Source organism: Triticum dicoccoides, chromosome 1A (genome assembly GCF_002162155.2).
Source record: "Triticum dicoccoides isolate Atlit2015 ecotype Zavitan chromosome 1A, WEW_v2.0, whole genome shotgun sequence".
NCBI lineage: Eukaryota > Viridiplantae > Streptophyta > Magnoliopsida > Poales > Poaceae > Triticum > Triticum dicoccoides.
Genome location: NC_041380.1, coordinates 78,401,734 through 78,412,438, shown reverse-complemented (window position 1 = coordinate 78,412,438; position 10,705 = coordinate 78,401,734).

The following is a 10,705-nucleotide window of genomic DNA, read 5'->3' as shown; positions in this document are numbered from 1 at the left end:
CACCTAACGTGTGCGGTACTGTCAAAAACATACACTATTTCACGTACCTCAAAGCCTTTCAGCAGACTCATGAAAGCTTCACGCAACCCGCTTTCGGCGGATGAAATCCTTTCAATTACTGTACCCATTAGCGTACGATGCGCTTCGGAGATGTTCACTTGCTCCAGAAGATCCTTCAGTGCGTCTGACCGCACACTGTATGGTTCCGGATTCTTTCTGTTGCTCTCTTTAGGAGCCAAATACTAAGGACTTCGGGTGGCCAAAGGATTACCCTATGGCCTTGGCGGATCAGGAGAAGCCCTCTGCGACGACACTTCAGGGTCGCCCGCCTCATGAGGCGGGGTGGCAGGGGGAGGTGTTTCGCTCTCCATCATCTCCAGAAGAAGATCCCCCGAAGACGAACTCTGTCCAGAAGGGCTAAGATCCGAACTGCAAGATATATGCTTCGGTTATTATCTTCAGAAGTAATGTAAGATATTTTTACTATTAAGTACATTTTTACTAACAGCTCGGTAGAGGGCTGATCCCCTTGCGGACATTGTACGGCAAGAGTACCCTCCGAGGCCGGACCCTCTGGCGAAGATTTCTTCCCCCGTTTGGAAACCTTTGTTTACGGGTCTTCAGAGGTGGTCCTTTTCCTTCCTTGGGGAGAGGGAATTTTAGATCCTTCTCCCTGGCTATCCTCCTTCGCGGAGGCACTAATTCCCCCGGTTTGGATGAATGATGACTGAGGCCTGCTTTCAGCCTCTTTATTCCCCCCTTCATCTTCCCCTGAGGGTGCTTGATAAGGCGTCGGCTCGAGCATCCTGGCTAGTACTGGATTGGCCGATCCTTCGGGAAGGGGGACCGTACACCTGATCATCTTCACCTTTGTTATCCAGTCCTGATCAAAGAGCGACTTTTCATAATGATGTTATGATAAATAAAAGTACAACGTGTTAGGCCATGGGATTACTTACTTGGGTATTGGGGCGATTACATCTCAGACCCGCATCCTCGGTGGTGTCCGGACACTCTATTTGGGGTCCGAAGAACAATTTGTACATCTCTTTGAGCGTCATGCCGAGGAAGTGCTGAATAGTCTGCGGTCCTTCCGGGTTGAATTCCCACATACGGAGGGGTCGACATTTGCAAGGCTGGACTCGACGAACTAGCATGACTTGCATTACCGAGACCAGGTTGACATCTCTCTCGAGGAGATCTCGGACGCAACTCTGCAATATCAGCACATCATTTACTGGCCCCCATCTCAGCCCCTTGTTGATCCATGACGTCAGTTGTGGTAGGGGGCCTGAGCGAAAGGCAAGGGCGGCCACCCACTTGGAACTCCGGGGAGCTGTGATATAGAACCACTCCCGCTGCCACAAACTGGACACCTCTGGGAAGGAACCCTCTGGCCATGGAGCATCAGCGCTTTTGCTTATTACGCACCTCCGCACTCTGCGTGCCGCCCCTCGATCATCTTCGGCTTCACATTGAAGGTCTTGAGCCACAGGCCGAAGTGTGGGTTAATGCGGAGGAAGGCCTCACACACGACGATAAACGACGAGATGTGAAGGAGGGAATCCGGGGCCAGATCATGGAAATCCATCCCATAATAGAACATGAGCCCCCTGACAAAGGGATCTAGAGCGAGGCCTATCCCTCGGAGGAAGTGAGAGATAAACACAACACTCCCGTTGGGTTCGGGAGTGGGGATGACCTGCCCTCGGGCAGGCAGCCTGTGCGAGATTTTGGCGGTCAGATACCTGGCCTCTCTCAGCTTCTTGATGTCCTCCTCTGTGACAGAGGAAGGCATCCACCGACCTTGGAGGTTGGATCCAGACATGGTTGAAGGTCCAGAGCGCCTGACCTGAGCCTTGGGTGTTGGAACTCGTGGTGGGGGAAGGATTCGATTGAGCACGAGACGGAAAAAGGACAGGCCTTGGCCTCTTTATAAAGAAGGCGAATATCAAGCGTCCTCCTCGTGGCCGTTTGGGACTTGCCTAGACTCGAGGAGCCATATCAACAGGCACGATTTGGTTACCCATGTCCGTATTGATGAGAATCCTGTAATAAGGGGGACACGATCTCTGCTTCGACAAGACATGTCGAGAAAACCGCCTCGCAATGTGTGCAGTGCTGGTTGAGAAAAACGGTTTGAATAATGACCGGGCCATGACATGATGTCATGCTGTCAAAACATGTCAGCAGATTAGATTTGTGGAAATATTATTCTCTCTACGGTGGTATGTGGAACTTATTTTGCAGAGCCGGACACTATCCTTGTGTTCAAAATCTTCTATGGAGTATTCGGAGGAGGAACCCGCCTTGCAATGCTGAAGACAAAACTGCGCGTCGGACTCATCGTCATTGAAGCCTGGTTCAGGGGCTATTGAGGGAGTCCTGGATTAGGGGGTCTCTGGACAGCCGGACTATATCCTTTGGCCGGATTGTTGGACTATGAATATACATGATTCAAGACTTCATCCCGTGTCCGGATGGGACTTTCCTTGGCATACAAGGCAAGCTTGGCAATAAGGATATGTAGATCTCCTCCCTTGTAACCGACTTTGTGTAACCCTAGCCCCCTCCGGTATCTATATAAACCGGAGGGTTTAGTCCGTAGGACAACATACAATCATACCATAGGCTAGCTTCTAGGGTTTAGCCTCTACAATCTCGTGGTACATCAACTCTTGTAATACTCATATCATCAAGAACAATCAAGCAGGATGTAGGGTATTACCTGCATCAAGAGGGCCCGAACATAGGTAAACATCATGTCCCCTGCCTCCTGTTACCATCCGCCTTAGACGCACAGTTCGGGACCCCCTACCCGAGATCCGCCGGTTTTGACACCGACAGCCGCATTTTATGAAATCTGACAAATGGATAAACAAAACTGCATTCCTTAAAGGATTTATTAAAGAAAGAGTTGTATATGATGCAAGCAGAAGGTTTTGTCAATCCTAAAGGTGCTAACAAAAATATGCAAGCTCCAGCGATCCATCTATGGACTGGTGCAAGCATCTCGGAGTTGGAATATACACTTTGATAAGTTGATCAAAGCATATAGTTTTATACAGACTTGCGGTGAAGCCTGTATTTACAAGAAAGTGAGTGGGAGCACTACAGCATTTCTGATAAGTATATGTGAATGACATATTGTTGATCAAAAATAATGTAGAATTATTCTGCAAAGCATAAAGGAGTGTTTGAAAGGAGTTTTTCAAAGAAAGACCTCAGTGAAGCTGCTTACATATTGAGCATCAAGATCTATAGAGATAGATCAAGACGCTTGATAAGTTTTTTCAATGAGTACATACCTTGACAAGATTTTGAAGTAGTTCAAAATGGAACAGTCAAAGAAAGAGTTCTTGCCTATGTTACAAGGTGTGAAATTGAGTAAGACTCAAAGCCCGACCACGGCAGCAGATAGAAAGAGAATGAAAGTCATTCCCTATGCCTCAGCCATAGGTTCTATAAAGTATGCCATGCTGTGTACCAGATCTATTGTATACCCTACACTGTTTTTGGCAAGGGAGTACAATAGTGATCTAGGAGTAGATCACTAGGCAGTGGTCAAAATTATCCTTAGTGGAATAAGGATATGTTTCTAGATTATGGAGGTGACAAAAGGTTCGTCGTAAAGAGTTACGTCAATTCAAGCTTTGACACCGATCTGAATGACTCTAAGTCTCGATCTAGATACATATTGAAAGTGGGAGCAATTAGCTAGAATAGCTCCGTGCAGAGCATTGTTGACATAGAAATTTACAAAATACATACGGATTTGAATGTGGCAGACCCGTAGACTAAACTTCTCTCACAAGAAAAACATGACCACACCTTAGTACTCTTTGGGTGTTAATCACATAGCGATGTGAACTAGATTATTGACTCTAGTAAATCTTTGGGTGTTGTTCACATGACGATGTGAACTATGGGTGTTAAATCACATGGCGATGTGAACTAGATTATTGACTCTAGTGCAAGTGGGCGACGGAAGGAAATATGCCCTAGAGGCAATAATAAAGTTATTATTTATTTCCTTATTTCATGATGAATGTTTATTATTCATGCTAGAATTTTATTAACCGGAAACATAATACATGTGTGAATAGATAGACAAAGTGTCACTAGTATGCCTCTACTTGACTAACTCGTTAATCGAAGATGGTTGAGTTTCCTAGCCATGGACATGAGTTGTCATTTGATTAACGGGGTCACATCATTAGGAGAATGATGTGATTGACTTGACCCATTCCATTAGCTTAGCACTTGATCATTTAGTATGTTGCTATTGCTTTCTTCATGACTTATACATGTTCCTATGATTATGAGATTATGCAACTCCCGTTTACTGGAGGAACACTTTGTGTGCTACCAAACGTCACAACGTAACTGGGTGATTATAAAGGTGCTCTACAGGTGTCTCCAAAGGTACTTGTTGGGTTGGCGTATTTTGATATTAGGATTTGTCACTCCGATTGTCGGAGAGGTATCTCTGGGCCCACTCGGTAATGCACATCACTATAAGCCTTGCAAGCATTGTAACTAATGAGTTAGTTACGGGATGATGTATTACGGAACGAGTAAATAGACTTGCCAGTAACGAGATTGAACTAGGTATTGAGATACCGACGATCGAATCTCGGGCAAGTAACATACCGATGACAAAGGGAACAATGTATGTTGTTATGCGGTTTGACCAATAAAGATCTTCGTAGAATATGTGGGAGCAAATATGAGCATCCAGGTTCCGCTATTGGTTATTGGCCGGAGACGTGTCTCGGTCATGTCTACATAGTTCTCGAACCCGTAGGGTCCGCACGCTTAAAGTTTCGGTGACGATTATATTATGAGTTTGTGTGATTTGATGTACCTAAGGTAGTTTTGAGTCCCTGATGAGATCGGGGACATGACGAGGAGTCTCGAAATGGTCGAGACATAAAGATCAATATATTGGACGACTATATTCGGACATCGGAATGGTTCCGAGCGATTCGGGTATTTTTGGAGTACCGGGGAGTTACGGGAATTCACCGGGAGAAATATTGGGCTTATTGGGCCATACGGGAATAGAGGAGAGAGGCCAAAAGGAAGGAGGCGCCCCCTCTGGTCCGAATTGGACAAGGGGTGCAGCCCCTTTACCTTTTCCCTCTCCCCCTATTTCCTTCTCTCCTACTCCGGAAAGGAAAGGGGAATCCTACTAGGACTTGGGAGTCCTAGTAGGACTCCCCACACTTGGCGCACCCCCTCTAGGGCCGGCCTCTCCCTCCCTCCTTTATATACAAGGGCAGGGGGCACCTCTAGACACACAAGTTGATCTGTTGATCTCTCACAGCCGTGTGCAATGCCCCCCTCCACCATGATCCACCTCGATCATATCGTAGCGGTGCTTAGGCGAAGCCCTGCGTCGGTAGCATCATCATCACTGTCATCACGCCGTTGTGCTGACGGAACTCTCCCTCGAAGCTCTACTGGATCGGAATTTGTGGAACGTCATCGAGCTGAACGTGTGCTGAACTCGGAGGTGTCATACGTTCGGTACTTGGATCGGTCGGATCGTGAAGACGTATGACTACATCAACCGCATTGTGCTAACGCTTCCGCTTTCGGTCTACGAGGGTACGTGGACACACTCTCCCCTCACGTTGCTATGCATCACCATGATCCTGTGTGTGCGTAGGAATTTTTTTGAAATTACTACGTTCCCCAACACCTGGAAGTAGTGATGGAGCTTCCGGGTGGCCATGAAGACCGCGTATGCTATTTTTTTATAATGAGGGTACCGGGATTTGCATGGTGTAAGGACCATAGAGACGTAGTATACTGGCTTCTGAAGCGGGAATTTATGCCTGTCCTGCTCTCGTTCAAAGACGAGTACGACGCTCACCACCTGATGTGTTGCCGATATGTATAATAACATCGATTCGTCGGTGTTTGGTGCGGCTAGGATTGGGTTACCCGCAAGAAGGGTTTTTATTTCTTCCAGTCCGGCTATTGTCGCATCCGTCCACTCGAAGTGGTTGGTTCGCCGTAAAAGGCGATAGAGTTGCAGTGCCTTTTCTCCTAATCTGGCGATAAAGCGGCTTAGAGCTGCCACGCAACCTGCAAGTTTTTGGACGTGTTTAAGGTCTGTTGGCTTAGCCAATTGTGACAAAGCTTGGATTTTGGCTGGGTTTGCTTCGATTTCTCTATTCGAAACAATGAAGCCCAGCAGTTTTCCGGCGGGGAAGCCGAAGACACACTTTTCCGGATTGAGCTTGATGTCATACGCCCTAAGGTTGTCGAATGTAAGACGTAAGTCATCTATTAGTGTTTCCACGTGCCTGGTTTTGATGACGACGTCATCAACGTAAGCTTCTACTATTTTGCCGATCTGTTTCTCCAGGCATGTTTGAATCATGCATTGATATGCGGCACCGGCGTTCTTGAGCCCGAAGGGCATGGTATTGAAGAAGAATGGCCCATATGGGGTGATAAATGTTGTTGCAGCTTGATCGGATTCCTTCATTTTGATTTGATGGTATCCGGAGTATGCTTCTGTCACATCCCTAGTTCTGACAATGCCTAGTGCATGCATTAGAGTGTTGCACCATGTTTAAATTTCATTTAAATTTGAAATGGGGATTGTTGAAACCCTAGCACCAAATGAAATTTAACTAGGTTCAATAAAAATATTTTCAATAACCCAGAATGCCCTTTGGAAATGTTCATAATTTCTGTTAAAGGTGAAAACCTCTTCCAAAAATGATGAACATATTTATAGGCTATTCCTGGATTTTTGAATTAAATTATATAGTATTTGCATTTGGGCATTTAATTGCTAATAATATTTTAAATGCTCAAATAATCACAAACTGAAATGTTTACTGTTGGAAATATTCCAAACAGTGGCCACAGTCAGTTGCATGATTTTTGGAAATGCTCTGGCATTTTTAATAAATCCAAACACAATAACAGAAAATAGAAAACAGTAACTAAAATAGAAATAAAAGAGAGGAGAGAAACCTTACCTGGCCTCACCCGTGCAGCCCACCAGCCGGCCCAGCTTCCCCCCCTGGCCGGCCCAGCCCACCCGCGCCTTCCCTGTCGTCTTCCTCCTCGGACAGAAGGACGAGGGCGTGTGCCCGACGCTCGCCGGCACGCGCGCGCGCCACCTCCCCCCCTGCTGGCCACCTCCTGCTTCCCCCGGACTCCCTCGATGCCCCGGACGAAGCCACGCAGCTGCCCCGCACCGCTCTCACTCTCCCTCGCCCTCCTCTTCTCCCCCTGCTCTCTCTCCCTCTCACCCGAGAACCACCGCCGCCGCCGACGGGCATCACCGTAGCCACTGGCCTCCCCTCGCCTCCCCGACCCGCTTCCGAGCTCCGCCACAACCCCCTCCACCTCCTCGTTGAGCTACGGACCTCCCGGACATGCTGCAACGCCGCCACCATCGCCGTTTCCGTCGCCGGCCACCGAAGTTCGCCGCGGTCAATTCGCCACCTCCGCCGCCTCCCCGAGACCACCGAGCTGCTCATCGACCTCGCTGTGAGCTCCTCTTCCATTTCCCCTTCTCCCCGCGCTCGTTCCCGCACTCCAGCCGCCTTCTCACCGGAGCCGATTGCTCCTCGCCGCCGGTCATGGCGCTGCCGTGGCCAGGGTCACCCCAGCTAGCGCCCGAGCACGTTACCGAGTTCGCCGCCCTCCCAGGAGCCCACAGAGCCTTTCCGTTTCCCCTCTAGTGCACCGCAGCTCCGCGTTCGACCTTGGCCGAACTCCGGCGGCCACCTAGGTCGACGCCGGCGCCGATTCCGGCCGCCCCGACCCCAACCGACTCCACAGGAAGACGCGACGCCCTCCCAGCTACCCGTAGAGCCTCTCCGCCGCCCAAATGGTCGCCGGAGGAGCGATCCCGAAGCCCTCCGCCGTGCCTGTTGCCGCCGGCGTTGAGCCGCCGGCCTGTTTGGGCCATTTGACCGGGGTTTGACCTTCCCTGTGTCACTGACATGCGGGACCAGCCCGCCTAATTAATCTAGGTTAGTTTAAGTTAAAACGCTAACTAACCCAGTTAGTTAGGTTAGTCACTGACACGGAGGACCCACTGGTCAGTTTGACCTGGGCTGCCCGTTGACTCGCTTACGTCATGCTGACGTAGTGCTGACGCAGTAAATTCATTTTCTGGAATTATTTTAATTCTAAATATCCAGGAAATTTCAGAAAATGCCTAAAACTTCTAAAAATCATAGAAAATTAACCGTAACTCCAAATTAAATAATTTATATATGAAAAATTATCAGAAAAATTCAAGGAATCCATCTGTACCATTTTCATGCATGTTAGAACAACTTATAGGTGCTGTTTAGCACAAATCAAGTGAATGACATTTAAATAACCCCATATGGAGTTTGAATTTGAATCTTGGATTCAAACCAACTTCATTTAATCTGTTGCTAGTCGCATTAGCCCAAAACACATTCATATTGCCATGTCATAGCATGCATCATATTGTGCATTGCATTGATCGTGTTTTTCTGTGTTGCCGGTATTTGTCCCCTCTCGATAGACGTGATACCGATGATGTGATCGTTGACACTGATGAAGACTCAATGTTATCTTCAGAAGTGCCAGGCAAGCAAAACCCCCTTGTTCATTCCGATAAAATCCCACTCTCTCGCTCCTGCTCTCTTTTACTGCATTAGGACAACATCGATTCATCTGTTACTTGCTGCGGTAGCTGAACCCCATTTATCCTTTGCATGACCTGTCATTCCACAGTAAATAGATGAAACCCACTAGCATGAGTAGGAGTTGTTTGAGCCCTGTTGTGCCTACTCATTCATGTTTGTTTGTCATGCCTGCTACTGCTTAGAGTTGAGTCAGGTCTGATTCATCGGGGATGAATCAGAGGTGTGTGAACATGTCCTACTGTGTGTGAGCTAAGTGTGTGAACACGATTTGGTAAAGGTAGCGGTGAGAGGCCATGTAGGAGTACATGGTGGGTTGTCTCATTGCAGCCGTCCTCAGGAACTGAGTTCTGTGTTTGTGATCCATGATTCAGCTACTACCACGCATTGGGCCCGAAACCAATGGACCCTCTCGGCTTCTTGATCACCCTTGTCCTCTGTCCACGAGTTGCAAGTAGTTTCTGGTGTTTGTAGTATGCTGGAGGCCGTGCGCAGCGCTGACCGTAGGGGTGGGCTGTGATGCGGTAGGCACGTGGCACGGTGTACCGGGCGCCCGTTTGGTGTCTCGGGAACCCTGTTCACATCGTTTGGGGCTGTGAGCGAAACTCCGGCCGGATCTCCTCATGGATGGAACCCGAATAGGCGATAAACCTGGACTATTAGTGTTTAGGTAGGCCGTGGCCGACACCCACGTTGGGCTTCCGCTTGAAGGTTGCCGAGTACATGTCGTGTAAACGGCGGTAAGTGGTGAGAGCGTGTGTGAAGGAGTACACCCCTGCAGGGTTAATATCATCTATTCGAATAGCCGTGTCCGCGGAAAAGGACTTCTGGGTTGCTTATATCAGTTCATAGACAAGTGAAAGTGGATACTCTAAAATACGCAAGATAAGCGTGAGTGCTATGGATGGCATTCTCGTAGGGAGACGGGAGTGGATCCATAGTGGTGTATTGATATGGTGAATATGTGGACTCGTGTGCGCCACCTCAAAAGAGTCGCTTGCAGTCGTAGTTTAGGATAGCCACCGAGTCAAAGCTGGCTTGCTGCAGTCAAACCCCTCCACCCCCTTGTTGATAATGATGCATATGTAGATAGATCTGATGTAAGTCTTGCTGGGTACATTTGTACTCACGTTTGCCTATTTTATGTTTTGCAGAGAGACTTCGGTCTCACTAGTAGTTTCGCGTGGACTTCGACGTTTAGCTTGTTACCTCAGCTACGATCTTGTGCCCTCGGCAGGATCTGATATATAGTCAAGCTTCTCAGCCTTTTTCATTTATAGATGTCTGTACTCAGACATGATAGCTTCCGCTTGTGTTTTGACTTGTATGCTCTGATTGTTGGGTCATGAGACCCATGTTTGTAATATCTCGCTCCTCGGAGCCTATTGAATAAATTATTTGAGTCGTAGAGTCATGTTGTGATGCCATGTTGTATTTGCACATATCGAGCATATTGTGTGTATGCTATTGAAATGCTTGGTATGTGTGGGATCTGACCATCTAGTTGTTTATCTTTAGTAGCCTCTCTTACCGGGAAATGTCTCCTAGTGTTTCCACCGAGCCATGGTAGCTTGCTACTGCTCCGGAACACTTAGGCTGGCCGGCATGTGTCCTTCTTCGTTCCTGTGTCTGTCCCTACGGGGAAATGTCACGCGATGAATACCGGAGTCCTGTTAGCCCGCTACAGCCCGGTTCACCGGAGTCCTGCTAGCCCAGTGCTACAGCCTGGATTCACTCGCTGATGACCGACACGTTCGATGCTGGGTCATGGATGCCTGTCCCTGTAAGTTTGTGCCACTTTGGGTTTACGACTAGCCATGTCAGCCCGGGCTCCTTATCATATGGATGCTAGCGACACTGTCATATAAGTGTGCCAAAAGGCGCAAACGGTCCCGGGTAAAGGTAAGGCGACACCCGTGGGAATACCGTGCGTGAGGCCGCAAAGTGATATGAAGTGTTACATGCTAGATCTATGTGGCATTGAGTCGGGGTCCTGACAGCGTTGGTATCAGAGCCTGACTGCCTGTAGGATTACCAAGCCAAACTGG